Genomic DNA, 17,129 nt, shown 5'->3' with positions numbered 1-17,129 from the left:
GTGAAAAAAGGGGGGCGCCGGGGAGCGGATAAGGAGGGTTAAGGGAGGGGGCGAGGGTGGGGAGCAATGCAAAAGGTAAGGCCAGGTTACCGCTGCTCGGCCCCGAGTGGGCTGCGGCCGGGGGAGGGGCGAGAGATACATATGTATTTCTGTCTCCCTAGCACACCCCCTTCCCTCTAAGCGATGGCTGAGAGGCGGTGCATGCAGATGGGGAGTAAGTTTCCTGAAGGGGAGGGTGGATGCACGCGCGCGGCCCCGCGCTGCAAATTTCCACCGGGGAGGGAGAGTGGCTGGATGCGGAGAGTTTGGAGTTGCTTGCCGCGGAGGGCAGGAAGGGGAGCAGGGCCGGGAAAGGGGGCTGGCGGGCGCTATAGCTGGGAGTAAGTTTCCAGGATCGGGAGAGCCTGCACGCTTGCACGCTAGTAAGTTTCTGGTTGGGGAGGGCGCGTGGGGAGGAGGAGAGGGAGGGGTGCATGTATATAGAAGGGGGGAGGGGGGAGCAGATTTCCTGCGGGGAGGCTGAATGCATATGGAGAGTAGATTTCCTGAAGGGAGGGTGGAGGCGTAGACGGACCGAGTAAGTTTCTTGCTGGGGTGGTGGCGGAGGTGGTGGGTTGGTGCTTTGGAAACCCGGAGCTTCCTACCCGGGGTGGGGGAGCATGCTGTTGGGGGTGGGGTGGGGGCGGCGCAGGGCCCTGTTCCCTGCTGGGGAAGGGGCTTGCATCTGGGGAGTATGTTTCCTGGCGGAGCGATATTTGTTTACAGGCTGAGGGCAGTACTGTAAGTGAGTAGCGCTTCGTGAAGGCGGCTCTGACATAAATTAATATTGAAATTACTCCATCAGCTCTGCTCGCCCCCCAGCTCACCCCCCAAGCGGAGTCTGGTCTTGTCGGATTGCCCATGCACTTGTTGCAGAAGCAGCCAAGGTAGGCAAGAAGCTTATTAAGTTTCATTAAAAAAAAAAAATTAGTTGGGGGATGCTCCGTGAGAAGACGGGGGAGGGGAAGAGGAAAGTCCCCCCCCCCCCCACTTCTTTACTTTCAGTCTGTTAGCAGGGCCTTCTTTCTGCTTCCCTTCTTCTCTTGTCCCTCTGCGGGCTGTCCAGCATCCCGGCAAAGGGGGGAGGGCTGAGATGGGCGCTATAATTGGCAGCCCCGGCTTAAACGATGGTGGTGTTGGGGTTTGCAATTGAAGGTTGTGATGTTATAAAGCCTTCATTCTTCCAGCCAAGAAACCGCAGGACCCTAGGGATGTGCCTTTTGGGTTTTTGACATGATGCATATATGTATGTATATGCGCCTGTAGGCTCCTTGGGGGCTGGATACTCCCCCAAGCTACAGTGGCCACCCAGATAAGAGAAATGTATAAGGGGGAGAGCCTGCCCCTTCACTCCCTAACTTCAGTTTGGTAGACTGGGAAGTTACTGCTGGTGGGCTGAAGAAATAGATATTTAAGAATAACACAAAACCACCCATTCACTGGCGGAGGCCGAAAGCACCTGGCGGGCAGCCTCTGGCCAGCGCTGGGTTGGAGCATGTGCGCCTGCCATCCTTAGGTTAGAGAAAATGACTTCTGGTTCTTCCGTGTGCCTTCGGCTGGTCTGTTAGAGCCAGCTTTGTGGAAACTCTGCCCCAGACTAGACAGGGCTTTGGCAAGTGAAGTGTTGAGCGGGTTGCTAACAGCATGGCCTGGACTGTCTTGTGAACTACATGGAGGTGATGCTTAGGAATGATGAAGCCAGGGGTGTCTGAAGAGTTGTTTTTTTAAAAAAAAAGCCTCCCAAAGGCCGGCTGGCTTCACTTTTTTAGCAGGCCATGGAGGAGAGCTTTAAGGAATGAGTTTTAAGTTGTCCCAGTTGGTACAACCTTCTGCATCATTTACCCTTTCAGGAAAGCAATCTGGTGATGGAAAATGTGGTTTTGATGCCCACTGTAAGAATAACAAGCAGCCCTCCACACTTAGCCAGTTAACCAGTAGTCTTTGCTTCTCCTTGCCTCTCTTTTCCTGCTGGTTTCTGCACATGAGTTGGTAGGTTTTGACTGCCAGGTACCTTGATTATGCTGAGACTTTTAACTTTGCCAGGATAATTTTGGCACCAGGGACCCAAACCCGGGACATGTTTAGTAGGGTCAGGGAGTAAATGCTAGGTGTGTGGTTAACTAAAGTTGGTTAAGCTTTGTGCAGTTCTGTAGACAGGCTCAACTCTAGCAGGGGAAAAAGTGGGTTTTAAAAAAAAATCTCCCTACATGTTACTGATGGACGGTGCTTCTCTTCTTTCCTCCCTGTCATCAGATTTCCAGATTGAGAATTTGATTTTTGGCAGCTTGAGAGTTGAGTTAGTTGGGAATTAAATATTACTGCCACTTATCAAATATTCCTAACTAGGCATTAGTTAAACAAATTTGCTATTATTTTTCCCTGCTGAGAATCTTAGTCAGGATGGTGTATATGCTGGGAGGGTAAACAAAATCTTTATGTGTGTTTATCCCAGGGTAGTAGGATTATTTACATGCCTACCCTTGAAGCCAAGAGCAGTCATTCAGTTTTTTTTTTCTTATATTTATGAGATTTATTTTATTGTCTTGCTTTGGCCATTAATCAAGTCACAGTAGCTTTTTTTTTTTTTCTCTTTTGCTGAGAATGTTCTTGTGGTAATAAAGGTTTGAAGGCCCATGAATCATAATTCATTCTTTTTAAAATATTGTGGTGATTGTCAGGATTTGATTTATAGGAATTGATACCGGGAGTGACACACCTCTTCGGGCTCCGCCCTTTTAGGCATGTCCATTTTCGCCAAAGGATTGTTTAGAAGCCAGCTTGACATCTCAAAAAAAGAGCATTTCCCTTCTGCTTTATGGGCATTGAGAATATTAATTCTGCAGGTTCCATGGTGAACATGGGTCTTTTCACAGCTTGGTAAGCCGGCTTCCACATAGCAGGCATGTGTTAATATCACACAGCATTTATGCGAGCTTGCTGTGAAAACAGTTATTCTATGAACTGTGTGGAAAGAACTCAGTTTTGCCTCCTTTAACTCTCTTGGGTCTGTGGTTTTTGTTGAGATAGGACCTTTCATTGTAAAAGATGGGACTGCTGCTTACATAATAAAATGCGTGGTCACAAAAACAAAGCTTATTTATAATTTTCTTTTCCTCCTTTGATAGTAGGTTGGTCATAATAAAAAACTTTGATTTTTTTCAGTTTTTTTTTGAAAGTCTAGGACTTCTCCATCAAGTTGATTAATCAGAAAGTGTTACGTTGGGTAGTTGGCTCAATTTACAGCATTTGTAAAGTGACAAAGAACTTTTAAAGGTGATTTGATTCTCAAAGCAGGGAGAAAATGTTACTGAAAAGAAAAGTTGGGAGGATAGCCATTGCTGGGTTTTGGATTTTTTTTAATCTTAAAAATGCATATTTGATCTATGAGTTTCTTCCATCTCTGAAATTCTGTGACTTGGGTCTTGTGGAGAGAGGTCTCAAGAGGTCTCGACAGGCTCTTCCTGGGCCAACGGCCAAATTGCTTCATGGACTAGGACGAGTTGATTAACTTCTGTTTTTGTCTTCTCATGGAGAGAGCGGATTTGTACCTTGGCATTCCAAAAAGAACTCTTGAGTAGCCTGGTAATCTTGACTGTCAAATACAAGGAAATACTTAACGAAAGTCCACCACTGTCTTTTGGGGGGAAAAATGGCATGGTTGTTTCCATTTATATGTGCCAGTAGTGTGTGGGGCACATAATCCCAGGAACCCAAAATAATTTCAGTTAATCTTGGAAGTTTCCCCTCCAACCCAGCTGGTTTACCTAATTATGCGTGGTCAAGTCTAAGGTTAATTAAGCTGGAGCTGCTATTCCCCCCGGCCTCAGGAGGAGGTAATCCTGGGAAGGAGTGGGACACCAGAAAGCCGAATGTGTTACCTACTTTCTGTGGAGATTCCACTCTACCACATATAGGTAGTTGGGATTTGGTCGTATGTTTGTGAGAGAGCTCATAATAATGATGTCATATTTCTGTCATTCCTGGGATATCCTTTATTTCACCATGGGCATTTTTTTGGGGGGGAAAGCTCTTGATGTTTGACTTTGAACATTGATATGAAAAGTGAAGGTCCACACAAGTGGCTCAGACCCCAGGCAGTACACATGGATGCTGGTGGTTTTGCTCTAAAAGCAGTTGAATTCAGCTCATTTTATTTATGACTTCATAAAACTGTGTGATTCAGGGAGAAGGGAGGATTAGAATCAGCTGGGATCTTGTGGATTAATAATATTTCTGAATTTGCATGTTGGAGGGGAACCAAAGAAAGTGTAGAGTAAAACATAGTTGATTTTTTTTTTCCTTGTGGGGAGAGAGAGACAGGGGTAGCTGGTGTCTATTTATTGGCATATGCTTGTCCACAAGGGTACTGTGGTATTTTAAGGAATAATAAAGTTCTGGTAACATAAGCTTTGATCCCATGGCTCTTCAAATAAATCCTTTTTTTCTGGGTTAAAAAGAATGCAGAGCAAAAAGACCTATGATATTTTCTAAGAATTTTTAAGTACTCATGGTTTCTGCTTGTAAGGTCTTTTGGTTAATTTGGGTTTTCTGAGCCAGAGGATGGTTTTTGTGTTTTCCTCATTGAAAAGAACAAGCTGGGAAGTGGGTGGGATATGCTGAGCTATTGGGGTGTTGGTGCAACAACACTAAGTAGTTTTTTTTTGATAAAGAGGAAGGGGAAAAAGAACCAGTGTGCCTAAACGGCAGTGATAACTCTGGGCTCCTAGAGATGACGATTATTTTCATGCCATAACTGGATCTACTATATTGATTGGTATATTTAGCAGCTACTTACTGAGGACCTATTATTCTAGGCGTTGTCTTAAGGCTCTGGGAATATGATGATAATTCAAACAGACACAGTCTCTGGCTTACGGTCCAGAGGGGTGCCAGACAGAAATATATATTGCAAAATGTGATAAATGTTTTGATGAGACTGCAGGGAACAGTGACCTGGACTTACTTAGCTGAAGTAGCCTAAAAAGGTGCTCTAAGGTTTGGCAGACAGTACCAGGAGGAGGGGAGCCTGTATGCAAGGCTTTGACTTGGGGGGATCTAAAAAGAGGAACAGGTGGATAAAGGGGATGAAGAGAGGGCAGTGTGAGGTGACTGTGCAAGACTCTGGAGGACTCTGAAAAGGTTGGGTTTCATTTGGAGTGTAGTGGGAAACCACTGAAAGTTTCCAGTGGGAAGTGACACTCCCAAATCTTGATAATGGGGCTTGCAGTGGTGGAAAGGAGAGGAGCTGGTGAGGAGATGATGGAGTGGAAGGAGCAGGTGGGTGTGAGATGCACTTTGGAGGTAGATGGGGAGGGTCGCTGATGGGTTCAAAGGTGGCTGGGGAGAAAGAATCTAGGAGAGCTCTGAGGGTTGTGGCCTGAGCAGTTGGGGGCCTGGGTGGTGCTGTTTGCCCAGATGGGGAAGATTGAGAGAGGGAGGGGAACAGAATCAAGCCATTTTCCTTTGGGCGCTAAATGCCTGGTAGAGTCAAGGTGGAGGTGGTCAGGTAGGCATTCTAACAGTAGTGTCCTGCACCAGAGGGGTGGCCACGCATGAGAGAAAAACGTGGGGCCATCCAGAAGACTGGATGAGATGCCCTAAGGAGCTTATACATAGAGAAAGAAAGGCTCTTTGTGTGTGTGTGTATGTATGTTGATGTGTTGTTGGGGATGGGTTGGTGGTTAAATGTTTCATGAGGTTGATAAGGCCAGAAGAGTCACCCCTGGATTATTTGACAAAATGGAAGCCATTGGGGACTTTCCAAAAAACAGCTTCAGTGGAATGCAATGGATAGGGTGGGGGCAAGATTGGAGGGGTTGGCAGGGGACTAGGAGGTGAGGAACTGGTCATAACTGGTCATAGCATGTATGGACAACTTTTTGGCAAAGTTTGATTGTGAAGGAATGGGGGCAGAGATCTGGAGCAGGAGCTGGGAGCATAATGGTAAGGGTTTTTTGGGTGCTGGTGTTGGCTTTGTGTCCTGATGGGAAAGATCCTGGAGAGGGAGTGATTGGTGAGAGCAATGGGTGGGGTTGGGTCAGCTGACTCAAGCCCTTGAGAAGGTTTCAGGAAGAATTGGCCTTTGCCTGGGGGTGTAGGAAGGAGGGGTGGGGTGGGGTGGGGTGGGGAGGGCCTTCTGTCCTGGCCCAAACCTGAGAAGACAGGTGCAGAGGAGTGGAAGGTGAGGGATCTGTGCTCTGTCAGAGGGTGCTCCAGGCTGAGGCTGCACCCTCCTTGAGAAGGGATTTGGGCTCAGGACTTGGCACCAGCCAGAGACTTTCAAGGGTTAAGACTGCATCAGAAAATTGTACTGCATTTTTCTCAACATTTGCCTGCATTACTGAGCAGCACAGAGGCAAGAGCAGATTCTTCTGCTTGAGGAAGAGTCTTCAGTTAAAGTAATTTGGACCTCCGGTTAGATTTATTTGAAAACTATCATCGGAAAAAAACAGCTGTGATTTTCAGCCCCGTTCAAAAGTTGGTGGGCAGTGTCATGTTTTGAGCAAGAGGCTCCAAAAGAAAAAAAAAAACCAACAAAAACCCGAGGCCTCTCCTTCAGGCTACCTTTCAGGAAAATGTGCCACCGACTGCCAGCCTGGGTGGCCCTCACCCGTGGGGTCTGCATGAGAGGTGGGTGGCGGAGGAGGGGGTCTGAGGATCCGGGTTGGGGTCCAGTGCCCTGGGCGGCTGGCTCTGGACAAGGCGGCCTCCGCATCTGTAAAAAGAGGGTGATACCATCTGCCGCCTCTCCTCGTCGAGTTGTGAGGATGCCATCAGATAATGTACGGAAAGTGCTATGTAAACTGTAAGAGGCATCGTGCGCCGACAGCAGCGAGGTGAATTGATCTGCAGCCAGATCTCCTTTGCAGATAGAAAACCTGACAGCCGCCGGGGCTCTTCCTGAATTTCCCAAAGCCTCTCCTCAAACCTCGGCCAGCAGCGAGCCCTCTCCCTCCTGCTCCCCGCCTGGTAGCCACTTTCTCTTCAGGGAAGGGGCGGGTTTCAGGCTCTCTGTGCTCCTGTTAGCGAAAGTGCTCCTCCCGTCGGAAGGCTGGCATCAGAACTGCTGGCAGTGACGTGCCCGGCACCGTGGGTTCAGACTCTCCATCCCGTACTCAGACTTGAGACCTGCCCACCCACAGCCACAGGCGAACTTGGCTTCTGAGCTGGGTGCCGGGGAACCTTGAGCCTCCGCTGGAAAGCGGACTAAGGTCTGAGGGTCCTAGGAGGGCTTCATTTGCATTCAGCTTTTGTTTTGCAAACGGAGACTGTTCCAGAAAGCCGAGTCTACCTAAAAACAGCCCTCGGCCCATCGGGGTACTGTGTGTGTATGTATGTATGCTGAAAGTCATTTTCAGTTTTCAACAAAAATACCTTGTGCTTTCCACTAATCAGACCTCTCGCTTCTGAGCCAGAGGGTAAGCCTTCATTTATTTATTTTTTTAATTTTTGAACGAATTTTTATGATGGGAAAACTTTGAATGTCACAAAAGCAGACTAGTGTAATGAACTCCCTTGTCCCAGGTCACCTAGATTCTGCTGGTACCGAGATTTTGCTCACCTGTGGATAATAGGGCTTCTTGTGTTTGGATAATAAATACAAGTTGTCAGTTTTGAGAGATCAGTGGAACTGATACCAGTTTGGTTTCATAAAGGAGAAAATAATCAACGAAAAATCAGAGAGAGAGGAAATGGATGCCATTGAAATAACCAGTGTTTACCTAGCTTTTTATTGGTCCAGAGCCTCTTTGGCATGTCTTATTTTATCTGACAACAGAAGCAACGACCATAGGAGGTTGATATTCTCATTTTACAGTCGAAGAAAGTGAGGCTCAAGATGTAGAATTGAAAAAAAAAAAAAAGTGATTAACCCAGAGTCACATGTCCAGCCAGCATCCAGAGCCCTGGTTTAATGCCAGAATTTGAATGGTCTCCAAACGTTGTATACCCTCAAATAGATAATGCTATGCAGTATTCACTAAGAACATGGCACAGAATATATGCAGAGGATCATGGAAACCAAGAAGATACTCTGGGGACTTTGGGCTACTAACTCCCAGTGACCTTAGTTGGAAATACTCAGATGATTTAAGAATGTTTTGGGCATCCCAATTTTTAAAAACTTGCATTGTCTGGTTCATTCTGGAGCCCACGGCTTTAAGGCTGCCTCGTAATTAAAGCCAAAACTTGACTTTAACAAATTGCATGGCTGTTCTCCATCAGCCTCCTACCCTTGGCCCTGTCCTTTTTGTGGGACTCCTAAAGTGGAGGAACTGGGACAATCCATGGTGGTTTCTTGACAGCTTTGCCTTTGGTTTCCAGGCTTTGCCTTTGGACGTGCTGGGCCTTGAGCAGTTTCCTGCCTCTGAAAGCTTCCTGCGGGCCCCTGGGGGTCTTTGTCATAACAGGGATTGCTCTGAGGGCCTCTCCCCTCCTCTTGGGAAACCACCTCCAACCTACCTCCTTTGAAAGATGTTTTAAAAAGGAAAAGAAAAAAAAAACATTGAAGTTGATGCACAGGAGTTTTAATAGGGGTGTCATTTGAGTGCCCTCTGATGTCATCACAATGGAAGATACCAGACTCCCTTAAAATTCAACTCAAGGATACCAGTAATGAGGCTGATTCTCGAGTACTGGGGCTTGTTCACTTTTCTTTCTTAATTGGGTGAACACATGTGAGCTGAGGGGGTTTTCTGGGGAGCCACAGTAAGGTGAGGACATTTAGAGGCCTCTCTTCTTTTGAAGAGTCTGAGCTTCTTTAGGAATTGGTATTGGAATTCAAACAATTTCACTGTGCATACACTCATTCCTTAACTCTTTCTTGAGGGCTCTGTGTGCCTGGTCGTGGGCCAGAGCTGTGGTTTGGGCTATGGGAATCCCTTGGGCTCCTACTGCCCATGGCTCCTGGGATGCTGTTGTCATACGGAACCACCAGTGTGTCTTGCACCCCTTGTACACTGTCCTGAGGAGGGCAGAACTGGGTCATCACTTGTTTTGAACCTGGCACCACTTACTGCAACATAAATGCTTATATATTTAAGAATCGACTGGGGTTTTTTGGTTTTTGTTTTCCCTCTAGTTGTATTGCCTCCTCCCCCTCCCCCCCACCTTGGTTCTCATTGGAGGGAGAAATCCAGGCCTCTCTGCCATCAGGGTCAGCTCTTGCAGCCACTGAAGGGGACCAGGCTAGAGAATGTTTCTTTCCCCCTTGCCTCTCTCCTGGCCTGGCAGCCTTTAGCTGGGGTGGTTTAACTGAGCTCTCAAATTCAAGTGCAGCCCCATCCCCCATCCCTTGTAATAAGTGACATTTTGTTAAATCAGTTATTCGAGGCCTTATCTATATTTCTGTCTGTGCTGGCTTAGTCAAAATAGGAAAGAGAGTGAATATTAGATTTCTTTACCCCCCCCCCCTTGAGCAACTCTACATTAAGATTTCCGATGGGGCGGGGGTGATGTGTCCTTGAAGAAGTAAATGCTGCGTGCAGAAAAAATGTGGAGGGCTCTGACTTGTAGCGAATGCTGTTTTTCAGCAGCTGTGATTTTTCCATTTTTCTTTTTCTTTCTGTTTTGATTAGTGGAACTCATTGTGCTCCGGGGTTGGGATTGCGCTGGGGGAGGGCGCGGAGGGAACAACATTTTACTGGGCGAGCCGGAGTTGGGGAGGAGGAAGGAGGGAAGGGATTTATTGAAAATATATGTCTACTTCTGCTATGATAAAGCGGCAGGCATGTAAAAATGCAACGGGGAAATCATTATTGTGGTAATGTAGGCAGAGCTCCGCTTTCTCATTAACAGAGCTTAGCTCACGTGGAGGAGGGGGCGGCCGGGCTGCTTTGAGAGTTGGGGTATTCAATAATAGCAGAAACTCAGGGGATTGTCTCCATCCCCCCTGCTCACCCCCTTCAGCTGCCTTCTCCTTTCTTTCTCCGATCAGTTTGTAACCTTTTTTAAAGCTGCTTGTCGGATTTCATGGTCTCCATTGTCACCCCTGCCACCCCAAAATGCTGGAAGGACTGTTTAATTTTTAAAGTTGGAGGGAATTAAAATAAATTTTCTCCTGGGAACTCAGGGAGAATTTTGGCAACACATTGTGAGTCAGAGATTGGATTATATCCCTTGCATCCCGGAGAGCGCCGACAAGAGGCTATTTAGGGGCTCAGGAATTTGCATATGCTGTGGGGTATCCAAATGAGGGTTTCAGATCGCTCTAGGAGTAGTTGCCACTGTTTACAGAGAGCTCACTGTGTGTGCCTGGCCCTGTGCAGATGTATTAGTCACTTCAGCCTTACAGCAGTTGTTAAGAGGCAGATATGATGCTTCATACTTGGGGACACTGAGGCTTGGGCCAGTTCAGCACCTCGCTTAAGGACAGGCAGGTGCTAAGTTACCAAGCTGGTCTCCAGGCCCAGGACAAGCCCCCCAAAGACTGTCTAGCCACTTTCCCTGTACAAACGTCTAGATTCTAGGAACCTGGACAAAATAGAGCTACCACAAGGCCTGCCATTGACATTTAAGAGGAGTGTGCTCGGGATGTTCATGAGAACCTTTCCCAAGCCCCTGGACAGAGCTGTCTCTCTGACCAAGATAAAAGTTAGTGGGTCACATCTTTGTTAGAGTGAGTGAGTGCCCTCCTCTCCCTACTGCCAGGCTACGGTGACTTTGTCAGTGCTGGCAACTTGTTCCTCAGACGTTTTGGAGCGCTTGCCCGGCACTGGGATTGTACCAGTGGCTGGGCATACCAGGACAAGTAAGAGAAGGAGCTCAGCGTCTGGTGGGGACAATTGGAACACATAAATCTCGTACACAGTGGTGCCTGCCTAGAAGAAGATGACCTGTCAGAAGTACTAAGTGGAGAGGCTGTGGGGAGCAGCAAGAGAAGTCTTCAGAGAGAGGTGTTCTATGGGTGGGGTTGTGTGGGTTCAGTGGGGGCTTGCCAGGTAGGCAAGTGGGGGGAGGGACTAGCAGGTAGCATGGTGAGTATAGGAAGGAAAATAGAGTTTGGTTTTACTGAAACATCACTTCAAAGCTTACCCATCTGGAGTGCCGGGTGGTTCAGTTGATTGAACGTCCAACTCTTGATTTCAGCTCAGGTTGTGATCTCAGGGTCATGAGATGGAGCCCCATGTTGAGCTCAGTGCGGAGCCTGCCTAAGATTCCCTGTCCCTCTGCTTCTCACCCATGGCCTGAAGCGCTCTCTCTCTCTCTCTCTGGAAAACAAAACAAAACAAAACAAAACAAAACAAAAAAAACAAACCGCTTACCCATCTAATCTTACTTTCCATCACCTTCAGTTTAATGCTCTAGAACTGTGCTGTCCAATACGGTAGCCATTAGCCATGCATGACCATTTAAATTTAAGTAAATTAAAAGTTAAAATAAAAAGTTCAGTTCCCCAGTTGCACTAGCCACATGTCAAGTGCTCAATAGCCACATGTGGCTGGTGGCTCCCATATTGGAGAGCATACATATAGAACATTTCATTTGTGCAGAAAGTCGTTAGGTAGCTCTGATCATGAACTTTTTGCCCTGTGGCTTCTTCTGCACAGAATGTTTATGTTTTCTCCTTTGTTCCTTATCTGGATCACTTCTACTTCCTCCAGAGGCCTTTTCTGAGCACCCCAGGGTGGGTGGCCATCCCAGTGTCCATCTGGATTGCAGTGGTCCCTTTCTGTGTCTGTCCAAGAGGACTTTCAACTTCTAAAGGGTGTGGGCTAGATCTTGTTCATTTTTGTGCCACATCTTGTTTATCACTGTGTCCCTAGCACCTGGCCTAGGGCCCGGCACCTAGGAAGTTCTTGGTGATAGTTGCAGATGATGAGGCTGGAGAAGTAAGAAGGGATTGGGCTGGGAGGACTTGATACCATGATATGAAGCTTGGCCTTGACCCCATAGACAATAGGGTAGTCTTGGAAGGCTTTGGAGTGAGGAGAGGTGTGTGGGAAATGGGGATAAGTCAGATTTATGTATTACAAAGGTTGCTCAGAGGTATGGAGGGTGGACAGGAGGGGCTAAGCCTGTAGGCCAAGAGCACAGTTAGTAAAGTATTAGAAGTATAGGAGCAGGGAGGTAAGGTTCTGCACTCTTAAGCTGTGCCAGTGAGTTTGAAAGAGTAGCATCACCATCTTTCCAAGTCAGGGTTTCCATTTGTCACCATTTTGGATGCTCTCTTTGGTTTCAAAGGGAAATTGCAGAAGGCATTCCCTTCCTCTTCTTCTGGGTCCCTCAGTCTCATTCCTTTTGGAGGCCCCCAGCTGTTCTCTACTTTTGTGAATGGGCTTCCCTCCCCCCACCCTCCCCCACCACCCCCTCCCCTCCCCTGCCCTGCGCTCACCTGTTCATTTCTCATCAGGGTATGTTTTACTTTGTAGGGTTCCATGTCTGTACTACTGTAGAAATCAGAATCTCAGAGCACAGAGGCTGGGGTTCCAGCCTGGCATCGTCTTCAGCCCAGGATGGATTCTCCTCTGAGGACATTTCTGGGGGCCTACATTTAAGAAGTTTGTGGAGAGTTTTACAAAGGAGACTGGAAAGTAACGGAGATCTTTGAGGGGGTCAAAGGACCCAGGAGGCAGAATGAGAGAAGCATAAGAGGGGTCATTTTCTTTGGGAAGGTGAAGTAGTGTGCTCTGGCCATGGTAACCTCAGCCTGTGCATTTTGGGATATGTAACAGCTACCTCCTAAGTGCAGACACATTTTATATATATTACCTCATTTAATCCTCACGGCAACTCGATAGAGAAGGCACTGTTATCCTTAATCATACAGGGGAGGCAGCCGAGGGTACAAAGGGGTGGATGGGCTTCCTCGAGGTCTCATGGTTAGTTTATTGCAGAGTAGGGATTCAAACCCAGGAACCCAGACCTGTGTGACTGTAAAAGCAGCTGCTTCTCCCCCTTCCTCATCCTGCCTCATTTAGCCTTACCTGTCAGTGTGGCCTGAGTTCAGTTCAGAATGTGACTGGGGTAACATGGAGGAAGGGGCACCATGCTGACCCTTGGAGGAGTGGGTACCCCTGAATAGCACTGTAACTCTCAGAGCCTCATTTCCCTTATTCTCAGTACCTTTGCTTTCCTGGTTGAAAAGATGTATTTTAAGAATCCAAGGCGAGAAAGGATGCACAAGTGCTTTGACAAATATAAAGCCATATACATAATTGTTTTCTGAAGGAGCGAAGTGCTGTGATGGTGGAGTCCCAGTGCTATTTCTGGGTTTTGGGCATGGTGTGTATGTTTGTGTCCCACAAATCTTCCTTGTTAATTTCCATACGTATTGGGGCCTGGACATGCTCTAAGGTCCACCTCAATTGTTTGACATGATTTAGGGGAATGGTTGATGTCTGGGCCTTTGACCAGAGCTGGAGTGCTCTGCATGACCTTGGGAAAGTCATTTCACCTTCCTAAACCTCCCTGTCTTGAGATGGTCACATCAACTCAGAGGGATCAGAGGGATGATTAATGCCAGAATATGTGTATAAATCAGCACCTTGGGATCCTTGGGTGTCTCAGCGGTTTAGCGTCTGCCTTCAGCCCAGGGCATGATCCTGGAGACCCGGGATCGAGTCTCACATCAGGCTCCCTGTGTGGAGCCTGCTTCTCCCTCTGCCTCTGTCTCAGCCTCTCTGTTTCTCTCTGTGTCTTTCATGAATAAATAAATAAGTAAATAAGTAAGTAAGTAAATAAATAAATCTTAAAAAAACAAAAAACAAAACAAAACAAAAAAAAAAAAACAGCACCTTGTCAGCCAGATAGTGACTTGTATTTGTGCAATGGAAATCATGGACTTCTTGGTCTGTTGAGTAGACTCTTGGCCCATTTCCTTTCATGGTCAGAATGTGATGGCTCAGATTTACATAATGTTCTCCTGCTTTTAAGATCTGGAGAAGACATGGGATTCAAAACTCCTTTGGACTTAAGGCTTTTTCACTGATGCTGTGTAAATGATAAGTGAAAGTTCATAATTTTTATTTTGGACAGGAAGACTAGAAATAGTACATTACAATTAGAGAATTGGAAAATATTGATAAGTATAAGGAAGGAAATAACAGTTGGCTTTTTAATTTCTTCCTGTTAACTTTTTAATAATTTCCTTCCAGTATTTTTTCTAGGCAGCTGGCAATTAGTTGGTGATTAATAGTTTAAGTTCTGAAGTTAGACTGCCTGGGTTTGGGTCTAGGATCCTTCACTGCATGGAAATAACGGGGCTGGGTAAGATGAAATGAGATGACACTTCTTTTGTTTTTTTAAGATTTTATTTATTTATTCATGAGAGATACAGAGAGAGAGAGAGAGAGAGGCAGAGACACAGGCAGAGGGAGAAGCAGGCTCCATGCAGGGAGCCTGATGTGAGACTCGATCCCAGGACTCCAGGATCACGCCCTGGGCCAACGGCTGTGCTAAAGCCAGCCTGAGCCACCTGGGCTGCCCCTGAGATGACACTTGTAAAGCATCTGGGGCTGTGTCTGACACATAGTAAGTTCTCAATAGACATTAGCTATGATATTTATGCCTTAAAATAGTAATGGGCTAATTTTGAATGAGATTTAATGTTAATATCTTGCTCGTTAAATATTCTTTGGATACTTTTTTTTTATAGTTTTTTACTCTATTCTCATATGGATTCTATGTTCAACAAATATTTATGGAGTACTTACTGTGTACCCGGGACTGGGTCCCTTAATTTATTTAATTCCTATTATTGGAAACTTAGCTTGTTTATTATTTTGACATCCTTGTTTCGATCTACATCCTTGTGCATAAATCTTTGATCACATCTCAGATAATTTTCTTAGAATAAATTCATGGAAAGGAGAATTAGCTATGTCAAAGACAGTGGGTGTTTTTAAGGTTCTCAGGAATATTTCCTAATTGTTCTTCAAAACATTTTTATTTTTTTATTTTTTTATTTTTATTTATTTTTTATTTTTTTAATTTTTATTTATTTATGATAGTCATACACAGAGAGAGAGGCAGAGACACAGGCAGAGGGAGAAGCAGGCTCCATGCACCGGGAGCCCGACGTGGGATTCGATCCCGGGTCTCCAGGATCGCGCCCTGGGCCAAAGGCAGGCGCCAAACCGCTGCGCCACCCAGGGATCCCTCTTCAAAACATTTTTAAAAATTCATTTTCATTCCTACTACTAGTGTGTGAGAGTACCAACCTCACTTCATCAGTTCTAATATTCTTTTTCAAGAAATGGTCGTAACTTGTATAGCCTAGGTTACCCTTTAAACCATATACTACAGTTTTTCTCTGGGGCTCAATTTTTTCTTGCTGTGAGGTGGAGTACAGGCGTCTCTTGGTGTGATAACTACTATTTATTAATTTAGCAAGATCTTTGGATTCCTATTTTGGAAAGATTGTGCAGATGACCTGAATTAGTATTAAAAGTGCTTCTTTCAGGGGCTCCTGGGTGGCTCCCTGCCCCCTAGGGTAGGTTAAGCAGCTGCCTTCAGCTCAGGTCATGATCCCAGGGTCCTGAGATCCAGTCCAGGTCATGATCTCAGGGTTCTGAGATGGAGCCCTGTGTCTGGCTCTCTGCTCAGTGGAGAATCTGCCTCTCCCCTCCCTCTTCCTGCAGCTCCCCCTCTGTGTGCTCTCTCTCTCTCTGTCAAATAAAAATACATACATACATACATATTTTAAAAAAAAATTATAAAATGCTTCTTTCAACCGAGTTAGAATTTCTTCACACTTACTAATTTCACACACTTTTAATAAGTGTGCTTTTCTCTCAGCACACACAATGGATTTGACCCAGGGCACAGTATGGGTTGGATAGCAGGTTTGTATCAACAGGTGAACAGCATTCTTCACTCACACAAGTAATTGTTGCTCATAATTGGCTGTGGAATTACGGGGTCCCTGTCCAATGTTTTAGGAATTTCTTTTTTTTTTTTAAGGAATTTGTTCTTTTTTGAAACTTTATAAGGAAATGAAGGTTACTTTTACCTCCCATGGGCATAATAGTGCACAAGTTTTGTAGGAACCCAAGTATTGAGAAAAAAGTTGTTCTACTGAGAATGCTGAAAAGTATAAAGAATGAAAACCAGTCAGCATTACATCATGCACACAGAACTTGTTTTTTTTTTTTTAAATGATGTATTCCCTTTCTAGTAGTTTTTTCAGCATACATTATCTTTTCATAGTTGTAGGTAGGCTTTTTGTGGTGTTTGTTCCCTTTTAGAGCAGACCCTAAATTAATCCTTTAACCATTTCCTGGATGGTTCAAGCTACTTACAACACTTACACTCCATTTAACTCCTTTATGCCTTTTATGGTCTTGTGATTTTAATTCTTTTTTCTATATGAAACCCCACAGGACATTATTTTTAAAAGTCAGTAATAATTTAGATTAATCCACATATTTACTCTTTTAGTGTTCTTCATTTCTTCCTGTATGACCATACTCATGTTCTTCTCTCAGATTAATTTTCTTCTTTCTGAAGAATGTCTGTTAGTTGTGTGTATGTGTGTGTGCATATGGAGAATGTCTGCTAGTATGAAATTCTCTCAATTTCTGTTTGCCTGAAAATGTCTTTGACTTTTGTATTTGGAGGATATTTTCACTGGGTATAGAATTCTAGCTTGCCTATTTTTAATCCTTTAAAGATAACATATTGTCTTCTGGCTTCTTTCATTTCTGTTAAAAAGTAATTTCTCAGTTTTATTGTGTTTCTTTTGAAAGTAGTATTTTTTCTCTTACCTTTTTTAAAAGATTTTATTTTTTCATGAGAGACATGAGAGAGACAGAGACATAGGCAGTGGGAGAAGCAGTCTCCCTGTGGGGATCCTGATGCAGTACTCTGATCCCAGGACCCTAGGATCATGCCTGAACCGAAGGCAAATGCTCAATTTCTCTGCCACTGAGGTGCCCACCTTTTTTTTTTTTAAGCAGTTTCATTATACTGTGCATAATTGTGGTTCTCCTTGTATGCCCCGTGGAGTTTGGAGAGCTTCTAGAATTCATGACTTGATTTTTTTTTTTGTCCATCTTAGAAAATTTGGGAGGAGTTTTCCTCAAATACTGCTTTTGCTCAATTATTTCTCTCCTTTTCTTGGTCTTGCATATGTTAGACTCTTTTGTGGCATC

General features: G+C 45.3%; 1 protein-coding gene across 12 annotated transcripts in view; it reads left to right on the top strand.

Annotated features, from left to right (window-relative positions):
* Window positions 1–300: 300 nt before the first annotated feature.
* The window catches only part of TRERF1 (transcriptional regulating factor 1), a 210,610-nt gene continuing 193,781 nt past the window's right edge, over window positions 301–17,129 (top strand). For all 12 annotated transcript variants that reach the window (XR_008665137.1, XR_008665136.1, XM_055330778.1 and 9 more), the window contains exons 1-2: window positions 301–422; window positions 845–926. The gene's annotated coding sequence lies outside the window, so the exon portion shown is untranslated. The remainder of the gene's footprint in view (window positions 423–844; window positions 927–17,129) is intronic.

Source organism: Nyctereutes procyonoides, unplaced genomic scaffold (assembly GCF_905146905.1).
Source record: "Nyctereutes procyonoides isolate TBG_1078 unplaced genomic scaffold, NYPRO_anot_genome, whole genome shotgun sequence".
Classification (NCBI taxonomy): domain Eukaryota; kingdom Metazoa; phylum Chordata; class Mammalia; order Carnivora; family Canidae; genus Nyctereutes; species Nyctereutes procyonoides.
This window is presented reverse-complemented; position numbering and strand designations above follow the sequence as displayed.